The sequence below is a fragment of the Lissotriton vulgaris genome, chromosome 7, assembly GCF_964263255.1.
Source record: "Lissotriton vulgaris chromosome 7, aLisVul1.2, whole genome shotgun sequence".
Lineage (NCBI taxonomy): Eukaryota > Metazoa > Chordata > Amphibia > Caudata > Salamandridae > Lissotriton > Lissotriton vulgaris.
In genome coordinates, this window is record NC_141695.1 from 904,480,138 (window position 1) to 904,505,315 (window position 25,178).

At 47.3% G+C, this 25,178-nt stretch overlaps 1 protein-coding gene across 2 annotated transcripts in view; it reads right to left on the minus strand.

The window, feature by feature from the left end:
• The window catches only part of CANX (calnexin), a 468,009-nt gene that overhangs the window by 313,124 nt on the left and 129,707 nt on the right, over nucleotides 1-25,178 (minus strand). The window lies entirely within an intron of this gene.

Sequence of the window (25,178 nt, forward strand, 5' to 3'; positions counted from 1 at the left end):
ATGACCATGCTATGAGCATATGTATGTATATGATAAAAATCTGCAGCTGCTACAGGCGCCGGGGAGGAGGGTGGGCGATATGAATGTCAGCAGCCCTACATGCCAAGAACAGATGCATACTTGTAAGTAGCATTTGCAGTTCGAGGCATGTGGGCTGCTGAATTCATATCTGTGCATAGAATACATAGCAGTCCCTCCATTAACGGCGGCCGCCCGTGCCAGCTGCAGCAGTCTGAAAAAGCGTTTTTAGAACAGCCTGACCAACAGCTGCCTGCTGTTTGGAATGTAGGTCTACACAGTAGTGTTTAGTGAAAGTATGTGTGGTAGACCATGTGGCTGCTCTACAGATATCTTCTAAGGGAATGTTACCTAGGAAAGCCATAGAGGCCCCCAACTTCCTGGTGGAGTGGGCCCTCGGTGGGATAGTGAGAGTGCGTTTAGCTTTAGCGTAACAGATCTGGATGCACTTTACTATCCACCTAGCAATCCCCGCTTTGGAGATTGCGTTTCCCTTGTGGTGAGTAGCAAAAGCAACAAAAAGTTGTTTGGTTTTGCGGAAATCTTTTGTCCTGTCTACATAATACATCAAGGCCCTCTTAACATCAAGGGTGTGGAGCATGCGCTCCGCCAGCGTCTCTGGGTTTTGGAAAAACACTGGCAATTCGATCGTCTGGTTAATGTGGAATTGTGATACCACCTTGGGCAGGAATTTAGGGTTAGTGCGGAGCACCACCCTGTTAGCATGTACCTGGAAGAAAGGTTCTTGGATGGTGAGCGCCTGCAGCTCGCTAACCCTCCTAAGCGATGTAATCGCTACTAAGAACGCAACCTTCCAAGTCAGAAACTGAAGCTCACAAGAGTGCAGTGGCTCAAAGGGAGGACCCATCAGCCTTGTAAGAACCACATTGAGGTTCCATTCTGGAGCTGGTGGGGTCCTTGGTGGAATGACCCTTTTGAGTCCTTCCAGAAAGGCCTTGATAGCAGGGACCTTAAAGAGTGACAGGTGCTGCCTATTCTGGAGGTATGCTGCCATAGCAGACAGGTGAATACGGATGGAAGAGTACGCTAAATTGCATTGATACAGGTGGAAAAGGTAACAGATGATATTCTGAATGGAAGCATCTAGCGGGTCAATATTGTGGTTAGCACAGTAGATGACAAACCTCTTCCATTTAGCCGCATAACAAGCTCTAGTAGTGGGCTTCCTTGCCTCCCGAATGATGTCCATACAATCGGGGGGAAGATTGAGGTAGCCAAACTCTAGGACTTCAGGAGCCAGATCGCCAGGTTGAGCTGTTGCGGATCTGGGTGCTGAATGTCGCCATGGCTCTGCGTCAGAAGGCTGGGAGTGAGATGAAGCCTCTGATGCGGTACCACGGAGAGTTCCAGAAACGTGGTGTACCATGGTTGGCGAGCCCACGTCGGAGCAACCAGGATGAGCGTCATCGAGTGCTGCCGGAGCTTGCGTGCCACCAGCGGTATCAGAGGTGCTGGGGGAAAAGCGTACGCAAATCTGCCTGACCAGTTCATCCACATCGCATTGCCCTGTGATTGCGGGTGTGGGAACCTGGCGGCGAAGTTTCGGCATTTTGCGTTCTCCTTTGTGGCAAACAGGTCTATCTCTGGATGACCCCACCTTTGGAAGTACGGTTGGAGTACTGATGGATGTATCTCCCACTCGTGCATCTGATGGCTGTGCCTGCTGAGCAGATCCGCCATTTGATTGTCCTTGCCCGGGAGATGCTCTGCCATGAGGAAGATGTTCCTCTGAATGGCCCACTTCCACATGCTCTGAGCCAGATGAGACAGCTGTGGAGAGTGTGTGCCTCCCTGCTTCTGGATGTAGTACATGGCCGTCATGTTGTCCGTCCGGATCAACACGACCTTGTTGCACAGATGTACTTTGAACGCCTTTAAGGCCATGAAGATTGCCATCAGTTCCAACACATTGATGTGCATCTTCCTTTGCTGTAGTGTCCATAGTCCCTGCACCGTGTAGTGGAGTACATGCGCTCCCCAACCCTGGAGAGAAGCGTCCGTTGTCAGGACAATCTGTGGGACAGGCTCTTGGAATGGTCGGCCTTTGCAAAGGTTTTGTGGATTCCACCAATGCAGAGAGTTGTATGCCCGACCGCTCACCAACACTAGGTCTGTCAGTTGCCCACGAGCCTGAGTCCACTGACGTGCTAGGCACTCCTGAAGCGGACGCATGTGTAGTCTCGCGTGCGGGACAATGGAGATGCAGGAGGCCATCATGCCTATCAACTGCATGAACACCTTCGCTGGAAGCGAGTGCTGGGGTCTGAATCGTTGGATCAGCGCCTGGATACTGGCGATTCTCACTGAATTTGGCTGCGCAGTGGCTGCCAGAGTGTTGATTGTCGCGCCCAGATACTGTCGCACGTGGGCGGGCTGGAGATGGGACTTGGGGTAGTTCAGAGAGAAACCCAGATCGTGCAGGAGATGAATGGTGCGTGACACATGGTCTACGCACTTTCGTTCCGTCCTTGCCTGAATGAGCCAGTCGTCCAGATAAGGAAAGACGTGGACGTGCTGGCGACGGAGATGCGCCGCCACAGTCGCTAGGCACTTCGTGAATACCCTTGGTGCCGTGGTGACCCCGAACGGCAGGACCTTGAACTGGTAATGCTGGTCTAAGATCGTGAATCTGAGATACTTTCTGTGGGAAGGATGCAGGGGGATATGAAAATAGGCATCTTTCAGATCCAGCGTAGCCAGAAAATCCCCTTGCTGAAGCAGGGGAAGCACTTGTTGCAACGTGAGCATATGGAAGTGCTCCGAGAGTATGTACCAGTTTAGGGGCCTGAGGTCTAGGATGGGCCTGAGGGATCCGTCCTTCTTGGGAATCAGGAAATACAGGGAGTAAACCCCTGTTCCCCGCTCTTGCAAAGGAACGAGCTCTATTGCCCCTTTTTGCAGCATGACTAGAACTTCCTGCTGCAACAAGGTCAAATGCTCGCCTGACATAGGACGGCTTCTTGGGGGTATGTCCGGCGGAATGGAAGTAAGCTCTAGACAGTACCCGTACTGGATAAGGGACCTCACCCACCTGTCCGTGGTGATGTTCTTCCACGCCGGCAGGAACTGCTGGAGTCTCCCCCCAACCGGTGTTGTATGGTCGGGGGGCAGTGACAAGACGTCACTGCTTGTTGGTGGTGGTGGACCTGGAGCTATTGTTTCCACGTCCCCTGCCCTTGACATTATTGCCTCTGTAACCACCTCTACCCTTGTTGTTGTACGTGGTCTGGGTGTTACTTTTGTAATACTGCGAGGATTGGGATGCCTGCCCCCTTGTGGTGCCTCTGGAGTTTGAGCGGCGAAAGGAACCACTCCGAAACTGCTGACTTTGTAAAGCCCCCATTGATTTGGCAGTTTCCGTATCTTTTTTCATTTTTTCCAGGGTGGCATCCACCTCAGGTCCAAACAGGTGGTCAGGATTCACTGTTTGATTCAGTATCTTAGTTTGGATGTCAGGTTTGAACCCTGAAATCCGAAGCCAGGCATGGCGTCTAAGCAACACACTGGTGTTGATAGCCCTGGAGGCTGTTTCTGCCACGTCTAATGCACATTTGATGGATGCATTTGTAATGAGTTTGCCTTCCTGGATCAGCATCTCCCCTGCCTCCTTGTATTGGTCAGGTAAGTGTTGCAGTATGGCCTCTAAGGTGTCATAATGGGCCCTATCATAACGTGCAAGCAGGGCTTGGGTGTTAGAAATTCTCCAGATATTAGCTGCCTGTGCAGCAATCCGTTTGCCTGAAGCCTCGAAGACCTTGGACTCTTTGTCTGGGGGAGGAGCGTCACCAGTAGTCTGAGAGTTCGCCCTCTTCCGAGCGTTGGAAACAACCAAGGAGTCTAATGGCAAGTGTCCCTTGATATAGGTAGGATCCGTCGGCGCCGCCTTATATTTCCTGTCGATTCGAGGGTTGACCACACGCGCCCGTGTGGGCTCCCTGAAGACTTCCGTTGCATGTTTAAGCACACCTTTGAGCATCGGCAGCGTTTTGACTGTCTTCTCAGCCACAGAGAAAGTGTCGAATAAGAAGTCCACATCCACGGGGTCCGAGTGCAGCTCGACGTCGTGGTTCGCCGCAGCTCGCTCGATCAGAGCATTAAAGGCTGCCGTGTCCTCCGTCGGGGACGTCTTGGCCGCAAAGAGTTGCGTGTCCTGACCCGATTGCGGGTCCTCCGTGTCGCCTCCGGCGGACCAAGGGGCACGCTCCTCTTCCGGATCCGAGTACGCCGGATAGGTGTACTCGGCATCGTCTTCGTCCACATCGGCTGCGGGGGAATGCGTTGGCGAGAGTCCCAGGGCCTGTGGGGACACAGGTTCCACCAGAGTCGAAGAGTCCCTTTTGTTTTTGAAAGGGATCTTGAAATGCTCCAACGCCGGCTCCGTCGTGATCTTCCTCTTGAGGAGAGACAGTTTTCCGGTGTTGGCGTCGATGATTACCTCACGACGTTCTTCCTCAGCAAGCGGCTGGAGCCGAAGCTTCGACGCCACCAAGGTAGCTTTCGGCGTCAATACCTCCTTCGAGTGTCCGCCCTGTGTCGACGCGAAGGCCTTCGGCGCCGTCTTGGGTGGTAGGGTGAAACGAATAGGCGTTTGCCCCTTCGCAGGCTTAGGTGGGAGCTTAGGCGCCACAGCGTCCTGAGCGGGAACCACACTGTCCTTTCGGATCCGCTGCAGGGATTCCGTTACCTTCATGGTCAAGGCCGGAGAGGGCTTGACCGGTCCGACCGACCCCCCGTCGTCGAGAGCCTGATCGCCGGCAGCCACCTTCTTCGGAGCCGACGCCCCATGGCCATGAGCGTCGTCGCCCTGCCGCTTCCTCGGAGCCTTTTTCGGGTCCGCGACCCCTTTCGAAGCCGACGCAGACGCGTCTACGATTTCGCCTTCGGCACCGACCCCGAGGGCTTCGGGTCGGCCATTTTGGCGTGGCTCTTAGAGTCGGCCATTTTGACTTTCTTGGAAGTTGACGCCTCCAGAACCTTCTTGACCATCTCAACTTTCGCTTTCGGTTTCGCATCCGAGGGTGCGGGACCAGTCGGCTTCACTTTCGTTTTCGTCGAAGTAAGCGATGGTTCACAAATGTCCGTGACCGGGCCCAAAGGCGGGGACGTAGGACTCATAGTTAGATCTTGGGTAAGGCCCGAAGGCGATCCCTCGACCTGGGCCGTATGAAGGGGACTAACCCCTGAGTCTGTTTGGGGATGCTCCTCCTCCGAGCTATCTCCCATCGTGGTAAAAGTCTGATCGTCGTCCCCTACCTAGTCGGTGACTTCGGCAAAGTTCTCCTCACCCGCGTCGTAGGTCTCCCCTTCGGATGCGGGATTAGAGTCCGAACCTTGCACGTCGTCTTCGTCCTCGACAGATTCTTGAAAAATGTCATCTGGTGGGGGCGCCGCAGCTGATAACTTAGCCTGGAGCCTATGGGCTTGACGAATCTTTAAAGTCTTCTTGCTCCAGAACTTCGAGCACGCCATGCAGGCGTCTTCGCGGTGATCCGGTGACAAGCAGGTATTGCACACCGGGTGCACATCGAGGTGTGAGTATTTAGAGTTACACACCGGGCACTTCTTAAACGGAGTCCGCTCCATAGCAAGAGTGTAGTGTAGGCCCGTCCGCGCCGAAAGCACGTGGAAGGGCAGCAAGAGATTGGGGCTGAGAGTCAGAAAGAAACCCGAACGCAACTATACCGACGCCCAGCCTAAAGACCTTTTGGTCTCGAGTAGAAGTTGAACAACTATCGGTTCCGACAGAGGGAACCGAAACACATCCGAACCCAATGGCGGAAAAAAACAATCTGGGGATGGAGGCGATGCCCATGCGCACTGTAGTCCAGGGGAGGAGCCACCTATCTCGTGATACTTCGAAGACTCTTCCAGGACAACAATGTGCAATCATCCGGACCCAACACTAGGTGGCGATCTATGCACAGATATGAATTCAGCAGCCCACATGCCTCGAACATGCCTGTAACTCACTCGCTCTCCTGAGGGAGGTAATGGCTATAAGGAAGGCCACCTTCCATGTAAAAAATTGTATTTCACACCTATGCATAGGTTCAAAAGGTGGCTCCATTAGTCTGGTGAGCACTATGTTGAGCTTCCAGACTGGAGAAGGTGGTAGCTTTGGTGGAATAACTCTTTGGAGGCCTTCCATGAAAGCCTTAATTGCGGGTACCTTAAACAGGGATAGAGGTTGCCTGTTTTGCAGGTATGCTGCTATAGCTGCAAGATGTACTCTAATGGAGGTGTAAGCAAGGTTACATTGCTGTAAGTGTAGTAAGTAGAAAAAAATATTTTGGGTAGATGGGTCCAAAGGGTTGATGTTGTTACTGTTACAGTATACAGCAAACCTTTTCCACTGTGCTGCATAGCAAGCTCTGGTGGTGGGACGCCTTGCTTGCTTAATAATTTCCATACAGTTTGGAGGTAAATTTAAGTATCCAAATTCTAAGACCTCATGAGTCAGATCGCTAGGTTCAGTTGTTTGGGATCTGGGTGCATTATTTCTCCATAGTTCTGTGTAAGGTGCATGGGTGAGATTCTTAATTTTTGGTGTGGCACCTTTGAGAGTTGTAGGAGCGTGGTGAACCACGGCTGCCGTGCTCAGGTGGGTGCTACCAGTATCATGGTCATTGAATGTTGTTGCAGTTTTCGAACCACTAATGGAATTAGTGGGAGAGGGGGGAAGCGTATGCAAATTTTTGGACCAATTTATACATAATGCATTGCCCTGCGACAGGTGGTGTGGGTACCTGGATGCGAAGCTTTGGCATTCTGATGAGTGGCAAAGAGATCCATCTCCGGTTGTCATCTTTGGAAGAATGGCTGCAGTATTTGGTTGTGCAGTTCCCATTCGTGTATTTGTTCGACTCTCTGCTTAAGATGTCTGCTATCTGATTTTGAACTCCTGGAAGGTGTTCAGCTAACAGATAGATGTTTTGAGGATGTTTTGAGGAATGGCCCATCTCCAAATTTCCTGCGCTAGTCTAGATAGTTGGAGAGAGTGTTCTCCCCCCCCCCCCCTGTTTTTGAATATAATACATTGCTGTCATGTTGTCTGTTCTGACAAGGACTGCTTTGTTGAGAATATGCATTTGAAAAGCTTTTAATGCTGGAAACACTGCTAGTAGTTCTAAATGATTTATGTGCAGTTGTTTGTGCTGTACACTCCATCTCCCTTCTACTGTGTATCTCTCCATATGAGCTCCCCAGCCGATGAGCGATGCATCCGCTGTTAGTACCACTTGTGGAATTGGTTTTAGGAACGACCGCCCTTTGGAAATGTTTGTTGTATTCCACCACTTCAGAGAGCGATGCGTGCGGTCGTCTTCAAACACCAGATCTGTAATCTGACCTTGAGCCTGATTCCACTGTGTTGCTAGACATTCTTGAAGCGGACGCATTTGTAGTCTGGCATATGGGATTAACAGTATGCAAGAGGACATCATCCTGAATAACTGCATGAACACTCGAGCTGCTAATGAGTGTTGCGGTTGAAATCATTGAATTAGGGTGAGCATTGTCTGAATCCTGACTGGCTTGGGGTATACTATGGCTTTTTCTGTATTTATAGTAGCCCCTAGATATTGTTGAACCTTGTTTGGTTGCAGGTGGGATTTTGTGTAGTTCACCGTAAACCCTAGCTGGTGCAGCAGTTGAATTGTCTTTTGTGTGTTTTGAAGACATTCCTCTTGTGACGTGGCCTTTATTAGCCAGTCGTCCAAGTAAGGGAAGACATGTATTTGCTGTCTTCTTAGGTGTGCTGCAACCACTACTAGGCATTTTGGGAACACCCTTGGTGCTGTTGTGACTCCAAACGGAAGGACCTTGAATTGATAATGTCGCCCTTCTATTACAAATCTGAGGTATTTTCTTTGAGCTTTGTGAATTGGGATATGAAAGTAGTCGTCTTTTAGATCCAGTGTAGAAAGAAAGTGCCCTTTCTTCAGTAAAGGAAGTACCTGTTGGAGCGTGATCATGTGGAAATGTTCAGAATTTACGTATGCATTGAGAGGTCCGAGGTCTTGTATAGACCTTAGAGATCCGTCTTTTTTGGGAATTAGAAAGTATAGAGAGTATGCTCCTGTTCCCTGTTGATGTTGTGGAACCTCTTCTATTGCATGCTTTTGTAGCAGCGATAGTACCTGCTGTTTTAATAATGTCAGATGATCATGGCTCATTGAACGCTGTCCTGGGGGGAATGTTTGGGGGGGAATGTTTGGTGGGGTAGCAGTGAGTTCTAGGCAAAAATTATGTTGGATAATTTGTCTCAACCACCTGTCTGATGTGATGTTTTCTTAGACAGGTAGGAACTGTGATAGACGTCCCCCGACCGGTGTTGCATGGTCTGGGGGAGCTGTATGAAGTCACTGTTTTGGGGTAGGAGAGTTGCGGTTGTTGTTTCCGCGACCGATACCCTTGTTGTTGTTACCTCTGTAACTGCCTCTAGAATTACCTTTAGGTGATGTTGGTGTAAAAGAGGTTGATTGCTGGGTTGTGCCTGTATTTTTTGATCTGCCTCTATAGGTGGACCTATGAAAGGAACCTCTCTGAGATGGCTGTTTCAATGCACCCATTGACTTATCCTGTTCTGTGTCCTTTTTCATTTTTTCCAAAGCCTCATCTGTGCTTGAGCCGAAGAGTGCTTTCCCATCAAAAGGTTGGTTCAATAAAGAAGTTTGTACCTCCTGTTTGAACCCTGAGCCATGCATGTCTTCCTAACATGATACTGGTGTTTATAGATCTTGCCACAGTGTCTGCTGTGTCTAAGGCGCACTTAATGGAAGTGTTGGTTATTATCTTCCCTTCTTGCATTAGCTGCTCTGCCCTTTTTTGATGTTTGTTTTTGTTTTTTGTACTTGTATAGCGCACAGCTACCCGCAGTGGGTTTCCCGGCGCTTGTACGAATACCGCAAGGGAACCCTTCCTGGCTTTCCCTGTGAAGTGTCCACTCCTGGGCACCCCCATGGTGCAGGCCAGGCATCCCTCGCATTGTGGGGGCCGTTGTGGAGACAAAGCAAGCTATTGCCCAGAGTTGCAGCGTGGGACCCATGATCAGAATAGGCACCGAGGCGAGAATATCCGGTTGGGGGAATTAATGAGCCAAAGACCCGCCGAGGCGGGAATCGAACCCTGGTCCCTGGCCAGAGCTCTGCATCGAGGTCTGCCTGCTCTATCCATTGAGCCACACTTCTCCTTCCTCACTTGTTCCCTAGGGAGATGTGTAATGAGTTTCTCTAACTCATCATAATGAGCTCTATCATAGCGTGCAAGTAGCGCTTGAGTATTTGCTATGCGCCAGCTGTTTGCTGCTTGAGATGCTACTCTCTTGCCAGAGGCATCTATTAACTTAGACTCCTTGTCAGGAGGAGAAGCTTCTCCTGTCATTCGTGAGTTCGCCCTCTTACGAGCATTTGAGACTACTAACGAGTCCAGAGGTATTTGGCCCTTAATAAATACTGGGTCTTTTGGGGCTGCCTTATACTGTGTCAATTTTTTGGTTTGACACCCTAGCCCTCACAGGATTTTTAAATATATCGGATGTGTGAGTGAGCAGACCATTGGTAGGGTCCCTGAAGATTTTTGTGCAGCAGGTAGTGTTTCTAAAAGGAAATCTTCTATCTGAGGTTCCGTATGTAAATCTACCTTGTGGTATTTTGCTGCCCTATTAATCAATTGTGCAAAACCCGAATTATCATCAGGGCAAGAGGGTTTTGAGGGATACAGATCAGGGTCATTATCAATATCTGTCACTGCATCAAAATCTTCCCATGGGTCTGTGTCAAAATCTTCCCATGGGTCTGTGTCTTCTGGGATAGTAATGTTATCATCCCCAGGAAGGTCCCCATCCCCTGTGTCACTTTCTACATCCGTTTGAGGTGTAGATGGGCGTGGTGTAAAAGGTCGAGGGATAACTGGCAGAGTATGAGGAAGAGGAGAAGATGGTGTGTCCATAGGCTGTGGAGAAAGGGGAGGAGTTGTATTTGTCCCCATTGTTCTCTTCTTAGGAGGAGGAGCTTTCCCCTCCAACGGTTGAGTCTTCTTTTTCGTAGGTGGTTTTGTCACCACCTTACCAGTTTGTGGATCAATAAACAAAGTCTTTTGTTTTGGATCTGTCTCTTGCTCCTGTGTCGGTACCGAAGCCTTTGGGTCAGATAGGTGCTTTTTCTACGGTGATGTGTTTTCGGCACCGATAGTTCGCTCAAGTCTGATTTTTTCGGTGTCGAGGGAGTCTTCGACGTCGAATCATGTTTTGGTTTAGACATGGAATGCTTCGACTTCGAGCTCTCTTTGGTATGGAGCTTCAGTGTTGATGTCGACCGTTTCTCAGATCAGACATAGTGGGAGACAGTGTTTCGGTGCCGAGCCAGAAGGCGGGGCGTCTGAAACTTTTTTCGGTTGTCTGACCGGGCTCGAAGGCGGGGTCGACACCAATCGGGGTCGTTTTTTTGCCAAAGGGACGTCGTCACTCACGGTTTGATGAACGTCTACTTTCAACATCAGACTGGTCCGCTTCTGACCCCGATCCGTCCTCATCTTCTTCCTCCTCCTCGGAGTGTTCGACCTCGAACAGTTCTGGGATTGTACCTGACTCCATCCTCGACATGTCGTTTCTTCGGGCTCGACGGTTTCTAATCTTCGACTTGGAGGAGAAAGCCGCACAGCCTTCACAATCCCTGGATTCGTGGTCAGGTGACAAACAGAGGTTGCACACCTCTTGTAGGTCCTTGTGTGGGAATTTAGCACCACACGTTGGACATTTTTTGAATGGAGTCCTTTCCATGGACTCCGGGCTGGACTACGTCGAAATAGATCTCCCAGTCCCGTCGACGTAGAGTTAGAAATCTTCGGTGTGGACGTCGAAGCGCGTCGAAATGGGAATGAACTCTCGCTCGATAAACAATACCGTCGAATTGGAAAGGGAATATGTGCCGAATTATAACTTTCTCCAAGTCGATCGGAGCCCTTCGATCCTCATCCGAACCAGATGGCGGAAAAAAACAATCTTAAGATGGAGCCGATGCCCATGCGCACTATCACCCAAGGGAGGAGTCACCAGCCTTGTGACTACAAAAGACTTCTCCAAGAGAAAAACAAGTGCAATCATCCGAGCCAAACACCAGATGGCAATCTATTCATAATGTACCATCTGCAGCCCATATGCCTCGAACTGTATGTTATTCCAATGCGCAGAGCCTATTGGGAATATAGGAACTACACTACATGGCACCCAACGTTGGTAAGGCGATAATTTAACGCTAGATAGTAGAGTAACTCAGTCGTGCTTTTCACAGACCCCTTTTCTCTCGTAAAAAAATCCAAAAGACGGCTGGAGTCGGTGAAAGGTTAATATCTGCCAAAACTGAGTAAGACGAAAAATCCTATGTATTATTTTTTGGTTTATTCAACGTTGAAGGATACAGTGTTCCAAAATATTGTGCACCTAATCTTTGTTTCCTTGAAACTTGTTCTGCAAACTCTCAGCCGACTAAAATGTCGGATAGTGATACCGAAATAGAGAGAGCTGCAGCAGCAGCTCAAGCGGCTTTAGATGACGCTGCTATCTTAGAAAATGCAAAAACAACAGTTGATGGATAGAATGCAGAACAATGTCATGCATTCACCCCAGTACAGAGATCTGGGCCTAAATCCATCGTTTTTTTGCACTCCACACCACCCCAGTTCAGACATGGCCATATGCAAATCAGCCTTGACCCTGTGCCTCATGGGAACAGTCCACCCCGAAATGCCAAGCCACGTTTTCCCTGGACCGGAATCAAGCATCCTAGGACCGGTTTCTGGCTATCAGCCGTCTTCAGCCAGGATAGCTGGACTCCAGTGATGTGGAGAGCATGGGACTCACGTCTGAGCATACCCATCCCACTCGGGGTGACAAATGCAAAAAACACAGTTTATGGACAGAATGCAGAACAATGTCATACATTCACCCCAGTACAGAGATCTGGGCTTAAATCCAACGTTTTTTTGCACTCCACACTTTGCTCGGTGCCAAGACCGGTGTTTTAAAACTGTGCACCCCCAGCCACCATTTCATGTTCACAAGCCAGTGAGGTCAGCCCCCCTGCCTACAACCTCCCCGCCCCCGACAACAGGGATATTCTACATCATAGGGTGCTTGTGTGAGCTGTTTAAACAGTATTTACTGGGGCCTGTGCACTTCGTTTTTTGGCCAGCAGGGGGAGTAAAGTTTTATTCAAACAGTATTGTTAGATTTCGAGTTAGTGAAGCCTTTACCTGCAGAAGTCCAACGTGTGGATTGAGCTAGTCTGTCTCCTAGGAGATTCTGAACAGGAGAAGCAGCTCCCCAGCCCCCACCCAAGCAGACCATTGGCTATTTAGCTACCAGGCAAGTCTGAGCCCTCTCACACCTGCCCAGGCCCCTTAAGGCCGTGCTGGGTGCACCCAAATCATTCTCCATCTTGCAGTCTACCTGTGCCCCAGATTGCAGTGAGCAGAGTCCAGGAAGTGGTAAGGAGACAGACTAGTGCTGTCTCTTCCCAAAACAAACGTTTTTTAAAAAAACGATTTTCCCTTTCTGTGATTACTGTCTTTGCACGTGGTTGTTACAGTTTAAAATTGCAGTTTTTACCTGTCTGTTATTGCATATTGTAACACCTGTTTTGTGTTTTAAACTTGTGGTTTTCCCTGCCCATGATTGCTTGCATTTACCGTGTTGAATTGTGGGATTTGCAGTCCAACCTCTGTAGTTTGTCCCCCTCATTCCTTGGTGACTGTTTTCCCTTCAACTTTCTCCTTTGCTCTGTGCTAAGACCTGTGTGTTAAAACAGTGCACCCCCAGCCACTATTTTGTGTTAAGCAAGTGAGGCTAGCCCCCCCTCCCCCAGCAGCAGGGATATTGTACATCAGAGGTTGCTTCTGTGAGCTGTTTAAACTGTATTTACTGGGGCCTGTGCACTTCGTTTTTGGACCAGCAGGGAGAGTAAAGTTTTATTCAAACAGTATTGTTAGATTTCGAGTTAGTGAAGCCTTTACCTGCAGAAGTCCAAAGTGCGGATTTGAGCCAGTCTGTCTCCTAGGGGATTCTGAACAGGAGAAGCAGCTGCCAAACCCCCTGGCCAGCAAACCTTGTCTGAGGTCCCTGGGACCTTATATGGTCTGCTAGTGGTTGGCAGATGTGTACACTTATTGGTGGTTGTATCTGGCGTTTCTATTGGGTTAGGGTTAATGTCCTCATTTGTTGGGTATTTGACTGTTCTGATTGGTTTCTGGGTCTGTGATTCAATCATTGTAGGGTTGGGACTAGGGCTAGGCTTTCTATTGGAAGCAGGGACTAGGGCTTCCTATGTTATTGGTTGTTGGGAGTAGGGTGGGATTAGGGCTAGGGTTAGACCTTTAATTGGAAGTAGCTATTTAGGGCTTCTGGTGTGATTGGTTGTTGGACTAGTTGTGAAACTAAGAGTAGGGTTAGGCTTTCTATTGGAAGTAGGGACTAGGGCTACCCGTACCATTGGCTGCTTGGACTCGGGTTGGGACTACTGGTAGGGCTAAAGCCTTTATTAAAAGTAAAGATCGGGGTTTTTGAACTGATTGGGTGCATGGACTAGGGCTAAGATTGGCTGTAAGGTCCTGGTCTCCCATTGGTTCTAGATTTTAGGGCTACTGTTGTGAATGAATAGAGTAAGGCTAGGTTTCCCATTGGCTCAAGGGGTCACCTGATTACCACGGCTATAAAAAAAGGCCAGGATTACGGCGTCTCAGCCCGGGCATCGAGCCTAAGGGCAGAGAGGACAAGGGTAGTTGCCGGTTTGAGACTGGTAGGGACTAGGGCCAGAAATGCTGCCCTTTTTCTCATTTAGCAATACCCAACCCACACCATCCACAAACGGAGCAACACACTCACACAAAATGTACACCACACACACTATGAACAAATTAATGTACCAGCATGCACCACAAACCCAACCAAACCACATCTACACACCCTACTATTTCAACTACCACACATATCCAATATCGCCCACAAACAGTACACACCTCTATCCTATACCACTGACCAATACACTCATCGCTAACACAACGCCAATCAACACCATACATAACTACATCCCATTCAGACACACTCTCCTGCTTTAATTACACCTAACAGACCACCTTTTATCACCAACAAACATAATGATCCTTCCATCAGTTGTCCAACAAACACCCTCCTGTCCCTTCTACCATAATAACACTAACACACAACACACACACACTGCACACCACCACACTTTAACTCTTGAAACAAACCAGTCCAAGATAAAACTCACCTCTACTTCATTCCCTCCTACACACAACATACACTCTACTCAAACACATCACCACCCCCTCTATGTCACAACCTCCTCTCACAAACAATACCACGGAACCAAATCCAGTGCATAAAACATACATCAGCAGACCTTTTCACTACACCTCAAAAGCAAAACATCTCACACGCCAGTAAACAAGATCATCAGAGCACAACACCTCATAATACTTACCATCGCAAAATACATACATATACCCATCTTTCAAACCAAACATAGGAACAAATTCCAATGCCAAGCTTTCACTCTTTCACCACTTCTAACACAGATACAGCAATACAGCATCTCTTCTAACCGCCTTTCATCCATTGGACAATTTAGAACATTAATGACCCACATGCTGCACCACCTCCCCCGACTCTTACACCTTCCGCCTTAAACACACGCAAAAATTATAAGCAACATGCCACACCTCACAACTTTGCTTCCCCAAGTCTACCTCACAAATGTAAATGTAAATGTAAATGTAGACGTATTTGTAAAGCGTACCTCACAACAATGTTACACCACAAAAACACAGTACTCTAGCTCAATCTCAAACACCATCTCCAACACAAACATGCGGACCCATCAAAATATCTTCGTAGCATGCTGGATGAGGAACACGATACAGAACAGCTACACTATTGCTATCCTAATACAGCTAATACCAGCACTAAAAACCCACCTGCTACACACCCACATAATACTGATCACTCTTCTACAAAACAAAGTCCCACTATCACCAAAGGACACTCTACACGGTCTACTAATAAATGCTCGATCCCTCTCTAAAAACAAGCATCACATCTACGACCTTCTTACCGATGCAAAACCAGACATACTACTCATAACCGAATCATGGTTGGGAGAGGATATGGCTCCAGTCCAGCATGAAGCCATTCCTCTAGGCTATCAAATATCACTCAAAATCGTAAAGCCAAAAAAGGAGGTGGTCTAGCGGTTGTATTCAGGCAAACAATACATATCACTAAAGTTGACAAAATCTCCATAAAGAATTGTGAGGCTCTTCTAACAAGATGCAATCCTACACCGTCTTCCACCTGTAACTTACTGCTCCTTTACAGACCTCCAACTAGCAAGGCAACATTCCCAGACGCACTTCTAGACACAGTTTCAAACCTGATAACAATACACTCCAACCTATGCGTTCTAGGTGACCTTAACGTGTGGTTTGATAAAACCAATATGACCCAATCAAAAAACAATAATCACCGGCCTAGATGCATTGAACCTGCACCAGATTGTCCACAATCTTACACACCGCTGGACATATCCTAGATGTAATTTTTGCTAATACTGAACTAGTTACCTTTCAAACTATAACTCCAGTCACATGGTCAGACCACCACTTGCTTGCTTTTTAACATTAAACAACACTAAGCGACTCACCTAAAACTACCTACATCCATCCACCTATCGGCCGTGGAACAAACTCAATTTGGAACACTTGGAAACACAACTAACATCCAGGATAAATCTAGAAACCATTAATTCTGTTCAGAATCTATAGGAGTGGCTACAGGAAGCTTTTCACATCCTGATACCACTCAAAACCACACAACAGAACAAAAGCAAAAAAGCGCCTTGGAGAAAAACAGAAATTAAAGACATAAACCAATTATGACACAAATTAGAAAGCTGCAACGTACCTGGCTCCAAACAAAACGCCAAACAAGAAAAACTTCACCTACAGAAAATTAACAGATTATATAAGTCGGCTATCAAAAAAGCTAAGAAAAGGTACGTTTCAGACAGAATTCAAAACGCTAAATGTGCAAATAAAGAATTCAATAAAATACTCAATGAATTTCGAAAACCAAATTGCCTAGAAGGAACTCATCCTGTTACTCAAGATTTCACAGACAAACTGGCAAATCATTACACGGACAAAGCAGACACATTGGACTCTTACTTAAAACAGAAACAAAGCACCAGCTCTAACCCTTGTATAAAACAACTATCCAAGAATGCTCTAATCAAGCCTCTCCATTCCTTCCAACACATCTCACGAATTTATGGACCTGGTCAAAGCAAGCGGGCCTGCAGGCAGCCCTTCTGATCCCTGTCCGCCACAAACTTTCAAGACAATTTTTAACAACCTCTGGCGCCATTCCAGTAAGGAGAATCATCAACTATTCCTTAACTACTGGAATATTTCCAGAAGAACTCAAAAAGTCATACATACGCCCTTTTCTGAAGAAAACATACTTGGACCCTCTGAACCCTGACAACTACAGACCCATTAAAAATGGACCTTTCCTGGGCAAACTGATAGAAAGAGCAGCGTTCGCCCAGATGTCACAATTCATTGAAGAGAATGACATACTTTCAGATTTCCAAACAGGATTCCGTCCGGGAAGAGGCACTAAATCTGCCCTCCTTGCCATCTGCGATGACCTAAAGAATACAGTTGACCGCAACGGGGTTGCTGTGCTACTCCTCTTGGACCTCTCAGCTGCCTTTGACAAGGTTGACCATGACACTCTGAAACAAAGACTATATTATTATTATATTATTATAGAGGCTTTTGTAGCGCGCTCTGTTACTAAATAGTATAGTATCCTGGCGCGAAAGAGAGGGGGGCAGATCACATTATATGCAAATGAGAGACAGCCATTAGACAGTGGTGTTAAAGAGGTGGGTTTTTAAGCCTTTCCTGAATGCCATGATGGAAGGGGCTGTTCTCAACTGCAGAGGCAGGGTATTCCATGCTCTCGCTGCTCTAACAGAGATGGATTGACCACCAAGCCTGCTATATTTGAACTTTGGCACCGTCATTTGGTGAAGATTGCTTGATCTGAGAGGGCGGTTGGGAGCATAGAGGGAAAATCTTTTTCTCAGATAGGTTGGGCCCGTTAGGTGAAGTGCTCGGTATGCTAGCACAAGGATCTTAAATAAGATCCTTTGAGCAACTGGGAGCCAGTGAAGGTCTCTGAGAGGTTGGCGGACGCTAGATCTTCTGGGTATGTTAAACAGCAGCCGGACCGCAGCATTTTGAATGACTTGGAGGCGGTGAATCAGATAGGCTGGGAGTCCACAGTAGAGAGCATTCGCATAATCCAATCTGGATAAAATCCAAGCGCGAATGACCGTCTCCTTGGCTGCTCTCGGAAGCAAAGGAAGAAATCTGCGCAAGGTTTTAAGGATGGAAAAGCAAATTCCAGTGAGTTTTTTCAGGTGGTCCTCAAATCTGAGATTGTTGCTAAACCAAATTCCTAGGTTTTTTGCAGGTCCACCTATGGATTTGGCGCTAGGAAAATCGGTGGGCCAGAGAGAGTCACTAAAGTTATCTGGAAAGGAGCCGTACAGCAGGATTTCAGATTTGCTCTCATTACATTTAAGTTGAGCATAGGCCAGCCAGCGGAAAACCGATGATAAGCAGAGTTGAACTCTCGACGTGTCCGAGTTGTTTTTGGGCCATGTAAACAAGAGCTGCGTATCATCGGCATAGGCCATAATTTTGGCACCTAGCTGTTCCGCAAGATAAATGAGGGGGGTCATATATACATTAAAAAGCAGGGGGCTTAAGGTGGAGCCCTGTGGTACACCAGTAAAAAGTTTTTGGGGAGAGGAGGAGAAAGGCGGCATCCACACTTGCTGGGACCTGTTGTCTAAAAAAGATGTTAACCAGCCGAGAGCTGGGCCAGTTATGCCTATGGCTGCTAGTCTGGTAAGTACTATATGAAGCCGGCATAGAGGGAACTGCTCTAGACTGGATCGCATCCTACCTTCGAAACAGAACTAATGTCATTCATACCCCACCTTTCTCGTCCAAACCGTACTCCACAAAAGCAGGGGTCACTCAAGGTTCCATCATCTCGCCCATGCTTTTCAACATCTACATGAAGTCTTTACCAGTACTGATCAATAGATTTCACCTCACGTGCTACAACTATGCAGATGACACGCAAATACTCCTTCAACTGGAATGCCCCAAAGACATTGGAAAATCACCAATATTCAGCTGTCTCAGAGCCGTGGATCAGTGGATGACTTGGAGCCATCTCAAATTGAATGCTTCAAAAACTGAAACACTCACGTGTGGCGATTGGAAAAATTACAACCCGCTTGCCGCATGGCCTGATGAACTGGGATCACTGCCTAAAGTATCGAAGGAAGTAAGAAACCTCGTAATGACCATGGACTCCAAGCTGTCGATTAATGCCCAAGTGGATAACTTAGAAGATCAAGCTTTGCTATTATAAAAACGCAGCAACGAATTTTCCCTCATTTGGGATTTCCACACAAGGTCCAAGCTACCATCTCCCTTGTTCTATCCAAACTATTACGCTAATAGCCTCTACCACCGATCACCTTTAACTACCATGAAAAGACTACAACGGATACAGAACTCTGCTGCCAGACTACTCTTGCATATCAAACCGCGAGACCACATCTTCTCTGCCTTGAAAGCCCTGCATTGGTTACCGGTTGCCAGAAGATCCACGTTCAAGCTGCTTTGTATTACCCACAAAGCAATACATGGAATAGGACCACTATTCATCAGGAATAAAATTAAACACGTTCAACAAAGGAACCTCCGCACATGGGTGGCACATCCTTCTCTGTCAAACAGCCAAACTATGCAACTCTTTACCCCCCAACGCAAGATCCACCGACAACCACCTTATCTTCAGATAACTACTCAAGATTTGGCTCTTCCCCACATAAGCACCATACGGAAAAAGAAATTTACAGCATATTCCTCTGTATACAAGTATTTGTTTTAACTATAGATATGTACCTATCTTTGTGTATTACTTTATAAAACACGAGCAGGCCACCCCGACGTTGTCCGGGTAGGAAATAGATTCAGTGCAATGTGTGTAATAGGCAATTCAAAATTATTTTAAAATGTCCCGTTCTACAACATTTTTTGTTTTATTTGAATCTGGACGGAGAATAAATAGGTTATGGACATTGCCGGACCTAGAGATGAAAGTCGGTAAGTTACACTGTGTCCAGAAATATAAGTCGTTACGTATGCAGCATTCGGCAAGTTTGACAAAAGGAAGTATGCAGGATTCGGTAAGTATCAGAATAGATAAGATGAGTGAGATGCCTTCTGTAACAATTGCCGTGCAGTGTGTGCGCTGTGTAGTCCGTTAGTTATGGTAACGGCATTCGCCCCCAGTACGTCTGACACGCCCCCAGCCCCAATGAAAATGCGAAGCGTGTGACCCTGTAACGTGTGTGTCCGGTATTTTGCCATCCGCTATTTTGCCATTTAGACAACCCACATGGCGTGTACGATGAGCACACCAGAATTTTCTTAACGCCCCGCCCAGTTTTATTGTAAAGGCTTTTGACCCCAGTGCGTCTGACACGGCGCCAGCACAAATGAAAATGCGAAGTGTGTGTGACCCTGTAATGTGTGTGTCCGCGCCCCCAGCTGAAGCATCCGGCCACTTTTTGCAGGACTTGTAAGCTCCAGGATTTACGAATGGCGCGCGATTGCTGCGCCCATTGGCCCGCCCCCAGCACAACTCACACGTTGTGTTTCCCCACACCCACAAGGAACGCTTCTCTTTCTCAAAATGCTGCATTGGCCACGCCCCCAGCACAACGCACACGTTGGGTTTGCCCACGCCCACAAGGAACGCTCCTTTTTGGTCGGAATGCCGCGCCCCGCCCACGCCCACAGGGGACTACTTTGCCGGTAAGGATCTTTTAAGTTTCTAATGTATATGGTGGGCATCTGTATAGCCTATGTCTTTCTGCTGCAACTGTCCTTTCCAATGCTGTATTGGGTGTTGTGATTCGTGCTATGGTTCCTGAGCTTACCCGCCTCAAAAGGTTTGGGTTCTCTCTTTATTATATTAGTATAGATGTAAAATAATTAATTTGTTAAGAGAAAAGAAAAAAAAATAATAATCAATAAATAAAAATCTTTGGTCTACATGTACATACTTCCATTGTGCATCTATGTACCTTCCATGAACTTGGATCTGTGTGTCTGTTACTTTTCTCCTGAAAAAGCATATCCAATGCACTACCCTATTTCTCATCCTGTGCCTCTTTCAATATATTTAATCTAAATATACTTACTTCCTTTATGTATCTATATACTTTCAATGTACTTATGGATCTATATATTTATCACTTTTTTCTAATTTAGCATTTCCAATGCACTACCCTATTTCTCAGCCTATACTTCGCTCAATATATCTTCTAGCCCAACCTTCTGACTCATCTCAAGCTTCTTTCTACTACGCCTTCCAATGCACTACCCTCGCTCATCCTATACATCTATCAATATATCCTCTACATCCACTCTTTCATTTATCCCAAAACCCCATACCACTACTATGATCGCCAAAATAACCCTTTCTAGACTCTCTCCTGCTCTACCCCTCCTTGTATCATCTGACCTCTTTTTACTACACCGATCCCCTAAAACAACCCTTTCTAAACTCTCCCCTCTGACTCCTCCCCTCCAAAACTCCTTTTTACTCATCCAAAAGCCTCTTCCTACTGCTAAGACCTAAAAAAAAAACCTTCACTCTTTTATACCTCCACTATCCTTTTCAATCAAAATTAACAGACTAACATGTTCACTTCTCAAATTCCATATTCAACTATACTAATATACTGCCCAAATAACTGAATAACATATCTACTACTCAAATTACTTCATATTTATACTATGCTAATTTTCAACACTAATACTTTATGGGTTCCGGAGTGGCGTGCAACGCGGCAGAAATGCGCTTCAACATCCATTAGGGGTAACCAGTGCTATATGAATGCTAATCTTTCTTTCCCTTTTATCCCTCCACTATCCTTCTCACTCCAAGTAACAGACTAATATCCACCCCTGAAATTAGCTCATATTTCACCATATTTATTCACCACTAATCCTTTATATCACCACTAATCCTTTATAGGCTTCCTGAATAGCGTGCATCAACAAGGGATTCATAAATACAAACCTTTGTCCTCCTCTACCCCTTTGCTATCATTCCAAATCCAAATAACTGACTAACCTATCCACCACTTAAAATGTACTTGAATGTTTCACTATACTAATTCAACACTAATCCTCTATGGGTCCCGGAGTAGCGTGCTACCTTCCGAAAAAGCGCTTTGACACCTTGTCAGGGGTAGTAAGCGCTATATAAATGCAATTACAATACAATATACTCTTAATGGCATCACTGCACTTAGGGTGCCCATGAATGGCCCTGGGTACTGTAGGGGCACAGGGCTCATGCACCTGTGCCCACACCTCTGGCATAGGGCCCCAGCTAGAGGGGTCACTGAAGTATGCCAGGGCAGTGGGTTCTGTGGGCATGGCACACAGGGATATGTGTGCTATGTCAAATCTTGGTTTAGTTCTGTACTTAGACTCTCAGCCTGCAAAGGGTGTCAGGGTACAGGGCCCCTGAGGGTGGCACAATAAGTGCTGCAGTCCTCAGGGGTCTTCCCTGGTCACCATGCCCTGGGTACCTAGGGAATCATTTACTAGAGGCTGACAGGTGGCCAGAGATGCCAATTGGGTTTTCGTTTTAACACAGTTTTAGGGAAGGAACACATGCCCAGGTTACATGGTTGGCAGGAATCCAGGGCACACTCAGTCAAAGCACATCAGCAGTTCAGAAAAAAGTGAGGGCATACCAATGCAAGAAAGATGGCACTTTCTAACAGTGAAGTAACTGAATGGTTACTGAAGTATGGCTGTGGCATTGCTGATACGTACCGGCTTTGATCAATCAATCAATCCATACACTTGTAGATCGCACTACATACCCGTGAGGGTCTCAAGGCACTTGGGGGATTGGGGGGGCTGCTACTGCTCGAAAAGTAAGGTCTTGAGGAGTCTCCTGAAGGCCAGCAGGTCCTGAGTCTGTCATAGGTGAATGGGGAGGGTGTTCCAGGTTTTTGCGGCAAGGTGGGAGAATGATCTGCCAGCTGCAGTCCGTAGTCTGATGCGCCAGTTGTCCAGATAAGGGAAGACATATATGCTTTGTCTTCTTAGAGGTGCAGCTAATACCACCAGACACTTTTTGAAGACTCTGGGTGGCAGTGGTGAGACTGAATGGAAGTACTTTGAACAGGTAGTGTTGACCTGCTGCCACGAACATGAGAAATTTGCAGTGAGCTGGATGGATTGGAATATGAAAATAGATGTCTATTAAGTGTAGAGTAGAAAGAACGTCGCCCTTTTGCTAAAGAGGTAGAACTTGTTGAAGTGTTACCATGTGGAAAAGGTCTGACTGTATGTAAAGATTTAGTTTTCTGAGATCTAATATTGGTCTGAGAGAGCCGTCCTTTGGGAATTATAAAGTAAAAGGAGGAGACGCCCGACCCTTGACGTTGTGGTGGTACGGGTTCTATAGCTTGTTTAAGCAGTAGGGATTGTACCTCTTGTTAGAGACGGTGTAGGTGATCCAGTGAAAGTTTGTGCGACTTTGGGGGAATGTTTGGAGGACTCCAGAGGCAGTAACCAGAATGGATAATTTGAAGAACCCACTTGTCTGTTATGGACTGCTACTTTGGTAGAAATCGTGACAGTCTTCCCCCCACAGATATTAAGTGGTCGGGAGGGAACTATGGGCAAGTCCCTGCTTTGTATTGGAGGGGGAGGTATGTGTGTTGGAACCTCTACCCCTGCCCTTGCCAAAGTTTCCTCTATAACCACATCTGAAGTAAGTTTTAGAACCTGAGGGTTGGTTATTGCCCTTATAGGTGGATGCAGTGTCCGACAAAGTGGTTTTGGAACCTGCTCTATAAAAAGCGCCCGAAAGGAACCACAGCCTTACGGAGACTGAAGGGCTCCTATTGACAGCCACTGCAGTATCTTTCTTGATCTTCTCAATGGAAGAATCCACCACCGGCCCAAACAGGAGTTCTGGACCTCCGGTTCGAACCCTGAAATTCGTAGCCAGGTGTGCCTTCTTAAAAGAAGACTAGTGTTCACCGCTCTGGCAGCTGTATCAGCAGCACCTAGGGAGCACCTAATTTGATTATTGGAAATTAATTGTCACTCACGTACGAAGCCTTGCGCTTTAGCTTTATGTTCTTGGGGTAGAAATTGGCTATGTTGTTCCATTTCATCCCAATGCACAAGGTCATATCTGGATAGTAGCGCTTGTGTCTTGCATATGCACCAGAAGTTAGCTGCCTGGGAGGCTACTCTTTTCCCTTAAGCATCAAGGAGTTTGGACTGAGGGTGGTTGGTCTCCAGTAGTCTGGGAGTTTGCCCTCTTGCGTGCATAAGAGACAACTAATGAGTCTAAGGGTAACTGGCCTTTTATGTAGACTGGATAGGATGATGCAGGCTTGTATTTTTTATCCACACTAGAGGTAAGGATACAAGCCCTGACAGGATCCTTGAAAATGCCGTCAACATGTCTTGTCATTCCTTTCAACATGGGCAACATGTGTGTTGATATTTGTGTGCTCTTTAGTGTCTCAAAAAGGAAGTCCTCTTCAAGGGACTCTTTATGGAGCTGGACCCCATGGTAATTGGCAGCCCTGGTTAGCAATTCAACATACCCTACACGGTCGTCTGGTGGAGAGGGCCTGGTAGGATATAGGTCTGGTCATTGTCTGTGGGCAAATCACAGTATGAAAGTACTCCCACTCATCTGTAGGTCCAGGTGTATAATTATTAGTATCATCTATTTCCCCCATCACCATGATTGCCGGGTATATATGGTGGCGAATGCCCAGGTGAAGTTGGAACAGGCAGAGACTGAGGTAAAGGTAGTGGAGGAAGAGGAGGGGAAAGGTTTGTCCCAACGTTTCTCTTCTTTAAAGGAATTTGGTGTTGCTCTTCAGCATTAGCTACCCTTCTTAAAGTCACTTTGGTGGTAATATTTCCAGTTTTTGGATGTATGACCAACATTTTTTTGTTTCGGGTACGGTTTTTGGAGCAGATCACTGGAACTATGCTTTTTTGGTGACTTTGATGTCTGTCTGTTTCAGAGCCGAAGGTTTCAGAGCCAATGGTTTCGGCGTTTGTGTTTTCGGATAGAAGGTGGTTTTCGGTACCAAATGGTGACGTTTGGTGCAAGACTGTCTTCGACCCAGAGGGTTTCGGCGCCAGACGTGGCATGGGGCTTTTCAGAGCCGGAAGGCTTATTGGTTGGCTTTGGTGCCGAGCCTGGAGGCGGGGCGTTAGAAGCGTGATCTCAGTGCCGACCGGGGCCAGAGGGCCCTGGTTCGTCCGGAGCCTTTTATTTCTGGTGGGATTGGAAGTTGGGGCAAGGTAGGGACTTTACTAACAATACGTTGTCCATGCGGGATGTCTTCATCCGGGTCGGAGACATCGTCAGAAAGGGAGATTTGTTCCTGTTCCGCCTCGGCTCTGATAGTGTCACCGGCTTCTTCCTCTGATTCATGTAGAAGAGATACGTAATGGAGCCTGTGTGTTGGCTCTGCATGTCGCGTCGTCGGGCCAGACAGTAGCAAAGAGTCTTTTTGGAGCTGGAAGCTCGGCTCGAAACGCAGTCCTGCTCACTGTGATCCGGTGACAAACACAGGTTGCACCCTTTGGGTGAGTTGGTGCGTGGGTATTTTCCGTGGCACAGAGGACAACATTTAAAAGGAGTTTGTTCCATCGACGGCTTCGAACCGAGAGCTAGGCCCAACTGCTTACCACGAGCTCTCCGATCGAAATAGTTTTTTGATAAACACGATCCACGGAGAACAGAGAACTCGATCGAAAACAATACTATTGAGGTTGAGTGTTGTATGCACCGAGAGAAACCAAAGGATGAGGGTCGAACCGGAGCGCGAGTCACATCAGGACTCAATGGTGGAAAAAAATTATCTGAAGATGGAGTCGATGACCATGCGCACTATCACCGA